The sequence below is a fragment of the Pyrus communis genome, chromosome 17 (genome assembly GCF_041283825.1).
Source record: "Pyrus communis isolate YQ-2024b chromosome 17, ASM4128382v1, whole genome shotgun sequence".
In the NCBI taxonomy this organism is placed as follows: Eukaryota; Viridiplantae; Streptophyta; class Magnoliopsida; order Rosales; family Rosaceae; genus Pyrus; species Pyrus communis.
The window spans coordinates 11101804-11117886 of NC_142581.1; the positions used below are offsets into that span (position 1 = coordinate 11101804).

Here is a 16083-nt window from a genome sequence, read left to right on the forward strand (position 1 = left end):
ATGCCACCTCGTAGAGCGCCACATGTCCCTTATAAGACTAATTTTCTCGATTTTGGGCAACCCGGTGAGGCTATCGCCAACGCCATTCAGTCCACACTTCATCCTCCCTAGAGGACCACCTTAGAGACTGTATCCCATCTTAAGATAAATAATTTCTTTGGCAATAAGGGACCTGAGAAATTCGAGGTTTGGATCGACCATGTTGAGAAGACTTTTTGAGTTATGCAGCAACAAGGGAATCTTCGAGAGGATAGATGGGTCAAGACAACAACTTGGTTCTTCCGCTTGGGAGCTGGATCATGGTGGGCTCAGGAGTCACGCCCGTTGTTTGCTTAAGATGCCACGGATTGGGATGTTTTCAGGCGCCTATTTAAGGCTAGATTCACACCTCCGAAGTACAAGGATAGAAAGAGAGAAGAATTCGTCAAGTTGAAGCAAGGAAAAATGTCAATCATAGAGTACCACTGAAAGCTCACTGACTTATCCCGTTATTGTCCTGAGATCGCTGGGAATCCCAGAGAAATGCTCTATTATTTTAAGAAGGGGACTAGTAAGCGATTGCGTTCTTTGGCAACTTTTACTCCCTGCTCTACCTACCAAGAATTTTTTGAGGTTCTGCTTTGTGTTGAAGATTCCGAGAATGCTCCTGATGATGACGATGATGAAGATGATAATAATAATAATACTTAGAGGAATAATAACACAGAGCAGTCATCTTTTGGCCCTCGAAAGACTTAGAATTTCAAGAGAAGTGGTAATAGTTCTAGATCATTGAGCCGTAGTTCAAGTTCCAACACGACGCGAAGGGGTGGCAAGTCCACAGACAGTTCCGCTTTTAGAATCACAGGAACCCTTGAAATTCTGGTGCTCCGCTCTATCACAGATGCAATAACCGTCATTTCAGTGAGTGTAAAGAAGGAAATAGTAAGTGTTATACTTGTGGTCAGATGGGACATATAGCTCATTAATGCCCTCAGAATCAAAAACTTCAACCTCTTACTTTACCACCTGCAATTCCTTTTTAGGAGATTCAAGGACCTGGTACTTATCAACATACAGGTTATGAAGGTGTTTTTCATTATCAGGGTGACATACCCCAGTACCAAGGAATAGTATATCAGTACTCGCCTGAGGTTCCCTATTACTAGGGAAGCCATCCACAATACTAGGGGGTTATACGCCGTATCAGGGTGGCGGAACGCAGTGGTACGCTGGAGGACAATCCCAAAATCTTGATGTAGCCTCTAGCAGTGGCAGTTTGACCAGGCAAACTAATCAAACCAACCAGGGTCGAGGCAATTAGAGTCGCGGCAACCAGGGAAATAGGGGTTATGGAGGTCGACAGCAGGCACAGGGTTGTGTCAATCACATCACCTTGTAGGATGCTCAAGGTAACCCCGACTTGACCATAGGTACGTTGAATGTTTTTGGCCATTTTGCTAGAATCTTAATTGACTCGAGTGTTACACATTCAGTCATTTCCCATACATTTGCTTAAAAAACTCAACCTCACCCCTCTCCCCTCGGTTATGAGTTGGAGTTCTCGATGCCTAGGTGTGAAGTTTGTTATATTAGTTAAGAGTATCAAGGATGTCCCGTTCTTATTGAGGATGTCATAATGCTAGCGAATCTTGTTCCCTTGAACATCGTTGATTTCGATGTTATCTTGGGCATGGATTGGTTAGATTACAATCATGCCATGTTGAATTGTCACCAGAAGATTGTTACCTTCCATCGGCCGGGCATGCTTATGGTAACTTTTGTCGATGAACATGGCGGTTTGAAACATAAAGTTATCTCTACCATGAGGGTGAAATAGATGTTGAGGAAGGGGTGTCAAGGCTAATTGGCTCATGTAATGATGACTGATGTTTTCCCCGGTAAGACGTTCGGGTAGTCAGACACTTTCCTGATGTTTTTCTCGGCAATTTACCTGACCTACCACCGGATCGTGAGGTAGAGTTCACTATCGACCTAATCCCAGGTACCGACCCTATTTCTCTAACTCCTTATTGTATGGCTCCTGCGGAGTTGAGGGAATTAAAAACCCAGTTGTAAGAACTTGTTGGTAAGGGTTCTATTCAGCCAAGCATTTTCCCTTGGGGAGCTCCAGTCTTGTTTGTAAGGAAGAAAGACGGGATATTGAGGCTATGTATCGATTATAGACAACTGAATCAGGTGACAATTAAAAATAGTTATTCGTTGCCTTGTATCAATGATCTTTTTATCAGCTTCATGGTGCTTGTGTTTTCTTGAAATCGATCTAAGGTCTGGCTATTATCAATTGAAGATCAGAAGTGATGATGTTCCAAAAACAGCCTTCCAAACTCAATATGGTCATTATGAGTTTCTCGTGATGCCATTTGGGTTGACTAATGCTTCAACAGCTTTTATGGACCTGATGAATCGGGCATTCCATCCGTACCTTGATAGGTTCGTTATTGTTTTCATTGATGACATTCTGCTGTATTCTAAGAGTGAGGCTGACCATGCTAAACATTTACGTCTGGTTTTGAAGAAGCTAAGGGAGAATCAACTACATGCCAAATTCAGTAAGTGCCAATTCTGGCTGGATCATGTGTCTTTCTTAGGACACGTGATATAAGTTTAGGGTGTTCTTGGGGATCCCCATAAAGTAACAACAGTGGAAAACTGGGAGCAACCTCAGATTGTCACTAAAGTAGGAAGTTTTCTTGGTTTTGCTGGCTACTATTGACGCTTTGTGAAAGACTTCTTAGTCATAGCCTACCTCTGACAAGGTTGACTAGGAAAAAAGTTAATTTCGAATGGAGTGATGACTGTGAACAGAGTTTTCAATAGTTGAAGTACTGTTTTACTCATGCATATGTTTTGGCATTTCCCGATGACAGTGGGAATTTCGAGATCTATAGTGACGCTTCTTTGAATGGTCTGGGTTGTGTGCTGATGTAGCATGGAAAGGTGATTGCGTATGCTTCACGACAATTAAAACCCCATGAGATGAATTATCCTACTTATGATCTTGAATTGGCAGCTATTGTTTTCACTTTGAAAATTTGGCAGCATTATATTTATGGGGAAACATGTCAAATCTTCACTGACCAAAAAAGCCTCAAGTATATCTTTACTAAAAAAGAACTTGATTTCCGGCAACGTAGATGGATGGAATTGATCAGCGATTATGATTGCACTATCGAGTATCACCCTGGTCATGCAAATATTGTAGCAAATAATCTCAGTAGGAAATCTCATGGTCGACTCAATGCTCTTTATGCATGTCATGTTCCTCTTCTCACCGACCTAAGATCTATTGGAACCACTTTGGGAGTGGATCATTAGGGAGCTCTACTTGCCAACTTTCAAGTTAGACCAGTTTTATTAGATCGTGTTCTCGAGGCTTAGACGAATGACTCCAAATTCCAGGAGTTAAAGCAAGTGATGTTAAATGACAACAGATGAGATCTAAGGATTCAAAGACCTGATGGTATGCTTATGCAAGGCGATTGAATGTATGTACCGAATGTGGAATGACTGAAGAGAGAAATACTCGATAAGGCGCATATCTCAACTTATGTGATGCATCCCGGGAGTACTAAAATGTATCATACTATTCGACCTTTTTGCTACTAGCCAGGAATGAAAAGAGAAATTGGGAAGTACGTGAGTCATTGTCCAATCTGTTAGCAGGTCAAGGCAGAAATAAAGAAACCATTCGGGTTGCTATATCCACTTCCTATACCCCGGTGGAAATGGGAAGATAATTTCATGTACAAGCTACCTCGTACATGAAATCGCTATGATGGTATCTTGGTGATTGTAGATCGGCTTACCAAGTCAGCGCACTTCCTACCTGTTTGTGAGAACTACCCATTGAGTTGATTGGCCAAACTTTTCGTCTCTGAAATTGTCAAGTATCATGGTGTTCCAGTTAGTATTATTTTTTATCTGGACCCCATATTTACTTCGAAATTCTGGGTAGCTTTTCAAGAAGTGCTAGGTTTGAACTTACTTTATAGCACTGTTTATCACCCTCATACCGATGGGCAGTTAGAGAGAATTTTTCAGACGTTGGAAGACATGCTGAGATCTTTAGTCCTGCAATTCGGAGAATCATGGCATACACGCTTACCTCTAATAGAATTCGCCTATAACAACAGCTTTTACTCTAGCATTAGCATGTCACCATTTGAGGCGCTTTATAGGAAACCATGTCGTACACCGTTGTGTTGGTCCGAAGTTAGTGAAAGAGTTTTGGTGGGCCCTGAAATCATAAATGAGTCGAATAGAACATCTAAGTAATAAAGGGTAATCTAAAGGCAGCCCAGAATCGACAAAAAAGTATAGCCAACAGACATTCGACATACAGAGTATATAAGGTTGAAGATTGGGTATTCTTAAAGTTGTCACCCTGGAAAGGCATTGTACATTTTGGGAAGAAAGGAAAGCTAAGCCCTCGTTACATTGGGCAATACCAAATCATTGAGCGAATTGATGAAGTTGCTTATCGACTGGATCTACCTCTAGAGTTGTCGAGAGTGTATAAAGTGTTCCACGTGTCCATGCTACGAAGATATGTCTCTGATCCGTCACATGTGATTCCTCCTTAGCCGTTAGAGATTAATCCAGATTTGACTTATGATGAGGTTTTAGTGACGATTCTTAACTGGAAAGACAAAGTTCTCAAGAACAAGACCATTCGTTGGTGAAAGACTTATGGACAAGTAACTCTGTTGGGGAAGTTACTGGGAGACAGATGAGTGTATGCAAGATCTTTATCCATGTCCGTTCTTTAATTATGATTTTCAGTATTGTTGAAATTTCGGGGACAAAATTTTCTTAAGTGGGTAGGTTGTGACAACCCGTCCCTCATTTTTTATGTAATTCTATCCTTGAGTGTGTAAGTTGACATTTATGCCCTTGTTGGCAAAGTGACTTGGACGTACTTATTTGGCTTTTAATAATTTTTCTCGTTATCGTAATTTAATAGTACTCGTTACGAATGCGTGAGCGCGAGTTAGACCCGAAACGGACTTGTAATGAAAATGTTACGTTTATTTAAAGTGCGTTAACAACAGGTAGAATTGTACACGCGCGTGCAAATTAGCCAGTATTGGAAACACTATTTTAGATAGGGTGAGTCAGATTTTATAGATTTCTTGTAGTTTTATATTGCATGAAATCTGATCCATTCCCTCTTTAAAATTGGACCTGCCTGTTTTCACCACCAATCAGTCACTCTCCTCAATTCTCTCACCCAATCAGATTTTTTTTTTCTCCTAAGCCAATTAGAAAACTTTATATATATATATATATATATATATATATATATCTTTCTTTCTCTCTCTCTCTCTCTCTCTCTCTCTCTTTCATCTTCTCTTTCTTTTTCTATCCTCAAACCCTCTATTCTCTGGAACACACATACACCACCACCAAACTTCACAGATTGAGCTTGCAACCACCACCATCATGTTCTTTTCGTTCCTACGAACATATTCGTACCAACCGATCATGAAATGGACGAGTTTTGAGTATTCAACTCGGAGTAACTCAGAAGCTCTGACTCAGGGGTGATTTTCTCCACAACTTTCCATTCGAGTTGCACATTTTTAGAAGGTTTAGAAGCATCTAGGTGACTCCCCGAGGCCACTAGCCTAGTTTTAAAGTGGAGCCAACAAGGAAAACCACGGGTTTGAGACAACAAAAGTAAGGCCGAGAGTCTCGAGTCCATTTTGATCCATTTCCTATCCATTTTTGGACTTTTGGAAGGTACAACCTTATTCTCCTCTTCCTGAGCTTCATTTCCATATAAAGTTTGTCGAAAATGGTTGAGAAATGAAGAGGATATGAAGGTTTGAAATTTCTCCAGACTCTGGCCAAATTCTCCAGTTTCTGATGAACTAGATAGTGCCGAGGGTGCCGGCGGTAGAGGTCCACTGGAGAAGAAGACAGAATATTCTGTTAGACTTAACGAAATATTCTGACGCCATTAAAGGTAACTGAGCCGTTAGGGTTAACGGAATATTCCGTCAAATCTGATGAAATACTCCTATTAGTCTCTCAAACGTGTCAGACACGTGGCATGCGTGTTTGGCTGTGACCTGGTGGTGCGTGACGGCACGTTCGACCACCCGCCGGCGAGTGGTCAACATGTACAGGTCCGCGTTATCTAGTAGAACATTTTCATATATTTAAACCCTCCATTTGAGCAAACTATGGGGGGGTTTTTTTTTTCCTAGCCTTTTAACATGTCCTTATTAATTAATTAGTTTAGTTATTTCCCACATAGGTGAGACTTATCAAGAGGACGTACGAGGACAAGCGAGGCTAGGAGGCTACGATCCATCGACGTATCAGTGGGTGGGCATTTGTTTTCATATATATGATATATAAAGTTTTATAGTTTCCACAAATGCTTTGGAATTGATTTATGCCTATTATGCCATGATTAAATAATGTTACAAGAAATGTTGTACTGTTGTGAAATGCTAAATAATACTATGAGATGTGCATGTAAGTTTATTATGTTGACTAGAATTATTGAATTGTTATGGCATGCTTATATTTATGTAGTTTGCTCATCATTGCTGCACCCAATGTTAGTGCTTGCCCATCATTGCTGCACCCGGTGTTAACGCTCGCCTTAGATCCAAGTAGGTGTTAGTCATGTTGTACATGTTGCAATAGGCAACTCCGACATCTTGTCTTACATGTTGCAATAGCGCCAGTCTTCACGTGATTGTAGCACTAGAGTGTATATTATGATTACGCCCAGTCCTGTCGTATGGGTTGCATTAGGCAACTCTGATCACATGATTGTAGCACTAGAGCGTATATTATGATTACACCCAGTCCTGTCGTATAGGTTGTATTAGGCAACTCTGACTTGTGTGCTAGCATAGATTGATGAGCATCAGTTCAGTCGTACAGGTTGCATTAGGCGACTCCGACTTGTGTGCTAGCATAGATCAATGAGCATCTAATTTTATTATGCTACTGTTGATATATTATGATTGGCATATTTATGGAATTATTGTTGATTTGCATTTGATTTCATACTTATACGTAGTATGATTTTCTGGAAACTATACATGTTTTACAGCGAGGGGTTAGTATGTTCGGAAAATAACCGTGTTTTATAAACCTTTGTTTTTGAACACTCACCCTTCTGTTTTTCGCCCCTCCAGGTCCTAGATAGCTAAATTACTCTGTGGCGTACGAGGATTAGCCAGCGATTCTGACATACCCCTAATAAATGTAGGAACTACTTCCGGTTGTGTATTAAGTACTAACTAGTTTTGACTGCGCACTCACTTCCTAATAAATGTAGGAACTACTTCCGGTTGTGTATTAAGTACTAACTAGTTTTGACTGCGCACTCACTTTATTAGTTTAAATAAGTCATAGTTTCGGCTTTAATTTATTCACATTTTTACATCACTTACACTTTTGGTTATGTCACCTTCGGGTGACGGCCAACATGCCTCGACTCCGATCGGGGTGTGTCACATAATATATAAATTAATAGTTTCTTGATATATGGTGCTTTTACTTGGTTAAATGTTCATTAAATGGAATAACGTAGCATGAGTTTTATTTGGTTAAACAAATACATAGAATTGTTAGCTTGTAAAACGAAAAACTACATAGAATGTACAATATTTTAAGGGAGACTTTGGATGCGGTCCTTAGCTATGAATATTCTTTCATTGAAACCTTGTTGGTTTTTAATTTTTGATCGAGGTCCCTGAAATCAATGTGATCATTTATTTCTGTGTACGTTACTATATTTTTTAAATTAGAAATTTTAGTTGTTTAAATAAATGAGATTTTAAATAAAAAAACCATAATTTGTGGGATTAAAAATATCAAATATAAATATACTATTTTGTGTGTGTGTGTGTGTGTGTGTGTGTGTGTGTGTGTGTATAAACATGGTACATTCATCAAAATTAACCAAAAAAATTATTGTATCAAAACATGGGTACATTCTTCAAAATCACAAAAAAAAAAAAAAAAAAAAAAAGATATTAGGCTTAATGACATTAGTAAATTTCTTCGATTAAACTTGACATGGATACATTTTAAAATCAAAGAAAAAAGAATGTACCCATGTAAGTTTAAAAATGGATTTAAAAAAAATTAAATAGATTTTATATAAAAAAAAGGGTACATTTTACATATAACAAATTGGTATATTTAAGAATGAGTACATTTTAAGATTAAAAAGTTTTACATGAATTGTCACATCCTGACCCGGGCCCCCACCACATCCCAGGCACGACTCCGTCGTAGCACGATATTGTCTGCTCACGGTTTTGTTTCTGGGAATTCACACGAGAACTTCCCAGTGGGTCACCTATCCTCGGATTGCTCTCGCGCGAACTCGCTTAACTTCGGAGTTCCTACGGAACCTGAAGCCAGTGAGTCCCTAAAAAGCCTCATGTTAGGTAGAGATGAAAATATACATATAAGGCTTACAGGATCCACTCCCTGGTGACATAGCTAGCATTCCTCAATTTAGGTCGGGGTGTGTCATGAATGGGTACGTATAATTAGCATGGGTACATTTAGCAAAAAAATAAAAAAAATAAAAAAAATAAAATATATATATATATATATATATATATATATATATATATGGGTTCAAATACAAATAAACTTAAAAAAATATGGGCACAAAAAGAATTTAATATATAGGTACAAATTAAAATTGAAAAGAAAATTGGTACAAATTAAAAAAGAATTATAAATTAAAAATGGGTACTAACTAAAACTAAAAATATATGATAAAAAATTTAGTCATAAATATAAATATACTAATTGTAACATTTTTAACATTAAATGAATATATTTAGAAATAAAAAAAATATTTTATTATTAAAATAATTAATGATGTTATTAATAATCAAGGACCTTGATCAAAAATTGAAAATGAATAGGATTTTAATCAATGGAATAGCAAAAGAAAGGATGAGAACCTAATTTCTCCATATTTTAAAAACATGGAATACCTTAATAAACTAATAAGTTACTAATTAATAGATAAACTAATAATTTATTTATAGGGTTTTTTTAACTTTAATCCTTCAAGAAGATTGAAATTTAAAATAAACTTGGTGTTAGATTACATATTGATTATAATCCCTTGATGTGTCCTTAATTCAAAATAATTATTGTGCATTTTATTTAATGTCTTCCATTAAATATTTAAATTTATTGACATACAAAATTTTATTTATTTTTTGACCAAAAAAGAGTTTTTTAATTTATTAATTTAATTTAACATTTTTCAAACTTGAAGGACTCAATTAATATAGCTAAATGTTAATACTGAAATGTGTGTACCGTAATGTATTATATTGAACTAATGTATTTAAATGTTAGTACTGAAATGTATGTACCGAAATATATGCACTCGAAATGTATTATATTAAATTAATGTACCTAAATGTGTGTACTGAAATGTATGCACCGAAATGTTAACACCAAAATGTTTATATTGAATTAATGTACCTAAATGTTTGTATCGAAATGTATGTACCGAAATGTGTGTACGTAAATGCATGCATCAAAATGTATTATAATAAATCTAATGTACCTAAATGAAGAAGACAAAGTAAATTGAAATATATTGTATAACAAAAAAAAATTGTTTATCTAAATGTTTACAACAAAATATATTATGATAAATGAAATAAAATTAATACATCAAAACTTAGGAAGAAAAAGAGAAATAATTAGAAAATCAAAATATAATTAATAAATGAGGTTGTTAATGTATCAAGGGACTAAAATTAAATTTTGATCTTACTCATGGTTTTAATTTAAAAGTCATATTTGCCAAGGATTAAAATGAAGTTTTCTATTTATTTATTTATCAATTATATAATATTCACTAAATTAATAAAGTCTCCTTTGTTCCAAGCCTATTAATTTATAGAGTTTCAATTGTAGTCAAATTGGTTTCACAATGCGCTTTCTTTTGTATGTTACTCTAGTGAAATTCTTAGGTAGGGTTACACGTGGCACGTCACCTATTTGTCCAAGACTCATAGAAGGGGGGACCTTTTGGATTCTGGTTCAACATGGTCCCTTTTTGTTGGGAAAAAGATCCTCGCCGGATGCTTTTTCTGGGGATCCTAGGGATCTCATGATCGTAACCATTTATCGTACATCATGCGGTTAGTTTTCGTTAGGTACTATTTATATTTAATTTTAAAATTTAAATTTTGAAATGATTTTTGATCGTACGATGTATGATGAACGGTCACGATCACGAGATCCCTAGGAAAAGGATCCAGTGAGGATCATTTTCCTTTTTATTGAACTCGAATGCAGAGGTCTCGGTTCTTGTTCTTGGCAAACATGTGACATAGCACAAAGGTTCTCAATCCATTGCAAAGATTTTTTTGTACCTGAGATGTTACGTTAATAGTATCTTAAGTCAATGACGTATTGTTATGAAAGAGTTTACAACACACCTTATTTTAACAGTTATTTCGTATAAATACAAGGGTTTTTATCACAAATGATCCATCAAATAAACCCTCACCATCAAGATGGTCATTGAAATTGAAAATCAATTAGTGTAGTCCCTGAAAATAGGTGTCGCAAATCAATGTGGTCCTTCTATCACAATTCTACTAAAAATTCCGTTAAGTACTGATGTGGCACATAAATGGTCCATAAGTCATTTTTCCTCACAAATGGTCATTGAAATTGATCTGCGACATCAAAATGGTCCATGAAATTAAAAATCAATCAATGTAGTCCCGCAAGAAAGTGTCCCAAATCAATGTAGACATTCCGTCATAATTATGTCAAAAATTCTGTTATGTGCTGATGTGACACATAAATGGATCACACAAGTCTAATTAAATTAAAAAAAATTGCAAATAGGTTTAATAATTTAATAGTTAATAAAAAGTTGTGAACCCAAAAGTCCAGTCCTGCAATCACCTTCAATCCCATTCCACATTCTTCTACCTCCTTCGTTGTTTATTCTCTAAAAAAATTTGAATACACCCATCTTTACACACTTCAACACCCTTCACCGAATTGAACCTATATCGAGATCACCTTTGGTGACGGCTTGACTGATTGGCAACGACTTCTGGGACATCACCCGTTAACATTTAGGCAATCAACATCCTCACAACCATAATCTTAGAGAGCTTGTTAGGCACTTCCTTGGTAGTTTGGTGACTCAAAAAAGGGCGAGGTATGCCTTGAGATAATGAGGTTATAATCAAGGTGCGTCTATTGTTGGTTGAAAAATATTTCCAAACCCCCTCTTAGGCCTTGTTTAAGCCTTGTGCCTTTCAGAATTTATAGAAGGGATCTCTCTTTGGAGTAGGTCCTACTATAAGGAAAAAATTCTACTGTGCAAAAATCTGTTTAGACCTTTTAAACTAATAATTAAACCCACATCAGCACATAATTTTTTTTTTACAGAATTATGGCGGAAGAGATCATATTGATTTGCGACACCTATTTTCAAGGACTACATTCATCAATTTTCAATTTTAGGGACCATCTTGATGGTGTGGGTCAATTTTAGGGACCATCTTGATGGTGTGAGTCAATTTCAGGGATCGTTTGTGATAAAAACTTGTAAATATTTTGGGGCCCATTCATGTGCCACATCAGCACTTAACGGAATTTTTAACAGAATTGTGACGGAACGACCACATTGATTTGCGACACTTATTTTCAGGGACTACACTGATTGATTTTCAATTTTAGAGACCATCTTGATGGTTAGGGTCAATTTCAGAGATCATTTGTGATAAAAACCCTAAATACAATAATTTGTTGGACTCACATAAGACCATCTCCAACCCTTGGCCTAAAATCTAAAATTTTTAGCCCAGAAAATTTAGGTTTTAGCCTAAAAACAGCTTTTCTGCTCCAACTTTTCTGGCCTAAAATTTTAGCCCCAGATTATTAAAGAATGAATTTGGGCTAATTTTTTTTTCTTGAATTAACTTTTTTTTTTCAAAAAAAAAAAAAAAGTACGTTGACTATTGTAAATTAATTTTATGAACATTTTAATCTAAAAATATTTAAATTCCGATAAATATTAAAAAATCACTAAATTGATACATGAAACTCATGAAACACTATGAAGAATATGAAAATCATGATAGAGATGTATAAACACAAAATACATGAAACAAACAAGGCACGTAGAACACATATGGAAGACATACAAACACACATGTTGAGGACATACAAAACACATGTGAAGCACACACACATGTGAAGGACATACAAAACACATGATAGAGATAAAGCACACATAAACACATGACACACACGAAACACATACCAAATACATACAAAACACATGAAACACATGAAACACAAACCTACACACATGAAACTCAAACCTTCAATCATCCTCTATATAAGCCTGTGTTGAATATCTAACTATCACACAACATTCATACCTTCAGTCATCCTCTATATTCACCAATCTTCCAACTTTCAAAGTGTTTTTGTTTCATAAAAATCATCAATATCTCATCAATGGGTGATAGAAGAAGGCATAGCTTGGCAATGCAAATGGCACAATACCAAGCATGTCACGCTCCGGCCCCGAAATATTTATTTTGGAAATAATATCGGTGATAGGCCCAAACTAAATTCTTGTTTAGTTAACTACCATTAATCATTATTCCTTACTTCAATTCCTTAATACCTCACAAAACTATATCCATATTTCACTTATCAAAACATACAATTAGATTATCAATTAAATCCCCAAATTTCCTTCTTTTAAAACAACTTTCCAAAAAAATTTAATTCTTGATTATTTAGGGCCGCATCTAACCTTTGTTAGATTGCCTACGTACCCTTGAACGGGATCAAGCCCTTCGTAGTTCACCATTTAACCTTTTATCTATTTCTGAAAATATTCTAGAAATGAAATATTCACCATTATGCTTCCATAATTGAATCACATCACATAGGTACTAAATACGGATTTAAAAATATCAAAATCTGCATCAAAAGGAAGCATCGGCCCACTGGCCACGCGCCGCCGCATGTGACGGTTTCCGACGAAATGAAACCCAATTTTCTGACTAACTCTAAAAATTACTAAATTTTATAGGAAAGTATATTTCAATGAGAAGAACAACTTTCATACCTGGGCCGAAGTCCAATTCGATCGGGAAAAACCTGAAATCATCCTGGGACCGTTGGACCCTATAAATAGGTGTTCTCAATTCGACCTCAAAACGAGCTGCAACGCCCCAACCATTGCTTGGGCTTTGTTCCATAAATTGAGGGGAGAATATTGGTGATGGTAATGGATGGAGTTAGCTCCAGGTTTTGGCGAATCGACCCCAAACCCATCGCACCCACCGTGCGGTTCCTCTTAAAATCAACCCTTTTTCTTCAGTTTCTTGGGTGTAACTGGGGGGGGGGGAGGACAACTGAGTTTGAAGTAAGGATCATTTTGGCACCGGTCCCATCATCAACGGTGATCAGAATCGGGAGATCCGATCGGGTTGGGTCGGGGGTCAATGAAGGATCCGATTCTCTCCTCTATTTCTCCCTCCTTTCCCCTCCTTTCTCTCTCTCTCCTCATTGGCCGGTCCCCCCTCTCATTTCCCTCATTTCTCTCCTTCCTTTTTCATCCTAGCCACATACGTGGCATGCTCCAGATTTTTTGGAGCATTCTAGATTATAAGAAAATTTCCAAAGTGTCCCTAACTTTAAACGTTAATAACTCTTTCGTTATAACTCTGTTTCACGAACAGTTTGCGCCTACACGTTCGTGAGTTCAAGCCCTATTCAAAAATATAAATTGTGACCTAAAAAGGTCTATGGATTTTAAATAGTTAATTTCCAAACTTTAAACCTCGTAAGCAGTTTAATTTAAAACTGAACTCAAATAAGTTAATATAAATTCCCGAAAAATAATATAAACTCTCAATACCACAAATACGTACATTATAATAATTCCTGTAACAAAACTTTACAGTTTTCCCAATTCTATCTTTGGGATCGTACATCGATTTAATTTCGATTTTCTTCACATATTCACAATTATGAATATATAATTCATATATTTAAAATTTCAGGGCATTACAAAGCAAGCTGTGCAAATGTCGATGTAGAAATGAACGCAGAAGAAGCCGAATTTGCAAACTCGCTTATGTAGTATCAGCACCATGCTGAATCTAGCCATCGTGGTTTTGTCACGGGATGTTCATTTGTGCAGTGTGAAAGAGAAGAGTGTCATGACTGGATGATGAAAGATTATTTCATCGAATGTCCGAGGTATTCTTCTCATGATTTTCGAAGGCGGTTTCAGATGAGGAGAGAACTTTTTGAAAGCATCTTAAATGCAGTTGTCCATCATGACTACTATTTTGCAGGAAGATAGATGTCGTAGGCCGACAAAGCCTATCACCTCATCAGAAGCTAACATCTGCATTTCAGATGCTAGCTAATGGGTGCTCTGCAGACTCAACTGACGAGTATTGCCGACTTGCAGAGAGTACTGCTATTGAGGATCTGAAGCGCTTCTGTAAGGCAATTGAAGCCATATATGAAGCCACCTTCGCTAATAGAAACCTGAAGCATTTTTTATTTTGGTTCGTGCTGATGGCACCATCTTCGCTAATAGAAACTCTTGCGAAACATAAAGCAATATCTTCCTCAAAGGTCCAATTACAACCTCTAACATGCTCTTTTGCCATCTTGAAAATTTTGGAAATGAGAAGAAATGGTAGAAAGAAAAATTGAAAGAATTGTACAAGAAAAGTGAGTTTTGTGTGGATGTTTGAACAAATATATAGGTATTTATAGAGTGTTTGGGTGAATTTTGAGTTGAATAATTTTTTTTAATTATTTTAGCCGTTAGATTTAAATTTGGGCCATTAGATCTTTTTTTTACCGTTAGATTTAATTATATTTGATCTAAACCATTGGATTCAATAAATATATGAATATAAAACAAAAAAAAATTCCAACGGTCCAATTAAACTGGCTGTTGGATTAGAAAAGTAGTCGTTGGGCTACAGTGGCGTCTGACACGCGGGGGGACACGCCATGTGGGTGGGCTCCCGCTGGGATCCGGCCTGGCGCGTGCAACGCGTTGGGTGAGTGGGGGTGGGGAGTCTGGGCTTCAGAGCCCACTTTTCACTCTCATCCGTGGGCCCCACTTCAATTTATGGCCTAAAAACGGGCCGGTATTTGGCCTCCTTTTGAGTTTTAGGTTTTAGGTTTGGTTTAGGACTTAGGTTAGGTTGGATTTTTTGTTGGGGGAGGGGGGCGGGGAGGGGAAATTTGGGTTTTAGCCCATAGTTGGAGGAGGCCTAAGACATTAGACTTTTCTCATCTCATCTTGCCAATAATGTGGATAATCTCTCTTTGAAGACTTTATTAATGAAATAGATAATCTATATACGCCGTGGGTTTACCAACTTCATCTTGTAGCAGCTTTTCATTAGTCTATTCGATGCCTCTGAAAGAATCCAAATTTCAGATCCAAAGGTTCAAACTTTGCCACCTCTTTGATCAGGGAATCAAATTGCTCCACGTCATGACACAAGCTTAATGTCCAGACAACGTTCATGTAGCATCAAAATTTCATGAGCTCCTGGCTTGTGCCTAGCACTAGGAGATGCACAATTTATAACTTCACCTACTTTCAATGGTCCTAGAGGGTTTAAAGTCCCTCTTGCATTGTTGATTTGCCTACAAAAGGAATAAATCATCCCACATTCAATGTCACATAGTTGGATGTCAAAAAACTAAATAAGGCTGCACGTGTAGTGAGAGAAATTTTGGTAAGATTGTCAAATTCGGGTATCTGTCGTACCAAATGGCCTATCGTGAAGTTGGTTGAGATCAAAATACAAGATTTCATTATTTTTGTGAAACCTATCACAAAGTTTTTCTCATATGTAGGAGAGCATCTTCTCCACATGTATTTACCAATCTTACCATTGTAGATGAAGACATGAAACTATTTGACCATTAAGATGGTGTGTAAAAATCACCTCCCTTCATGTATTAAGACACTCAGATTCGAAAGCCACTTCTTTTAACGTTGAAAAGAAAAATATTACTAAACTGATAGCTAGT

General features: G+C 36.9%; 1 pseudogene; it reads left to right on the forward strand.

The window, feature by feature from the left end:
- On the forward strand, positions 1–968 carry LOC148689461 (uncharacterized; annotated as a pseudogene).
- The last annotated feature ends 15115 nt before the right edge of the window (positions 969–16083 follow it).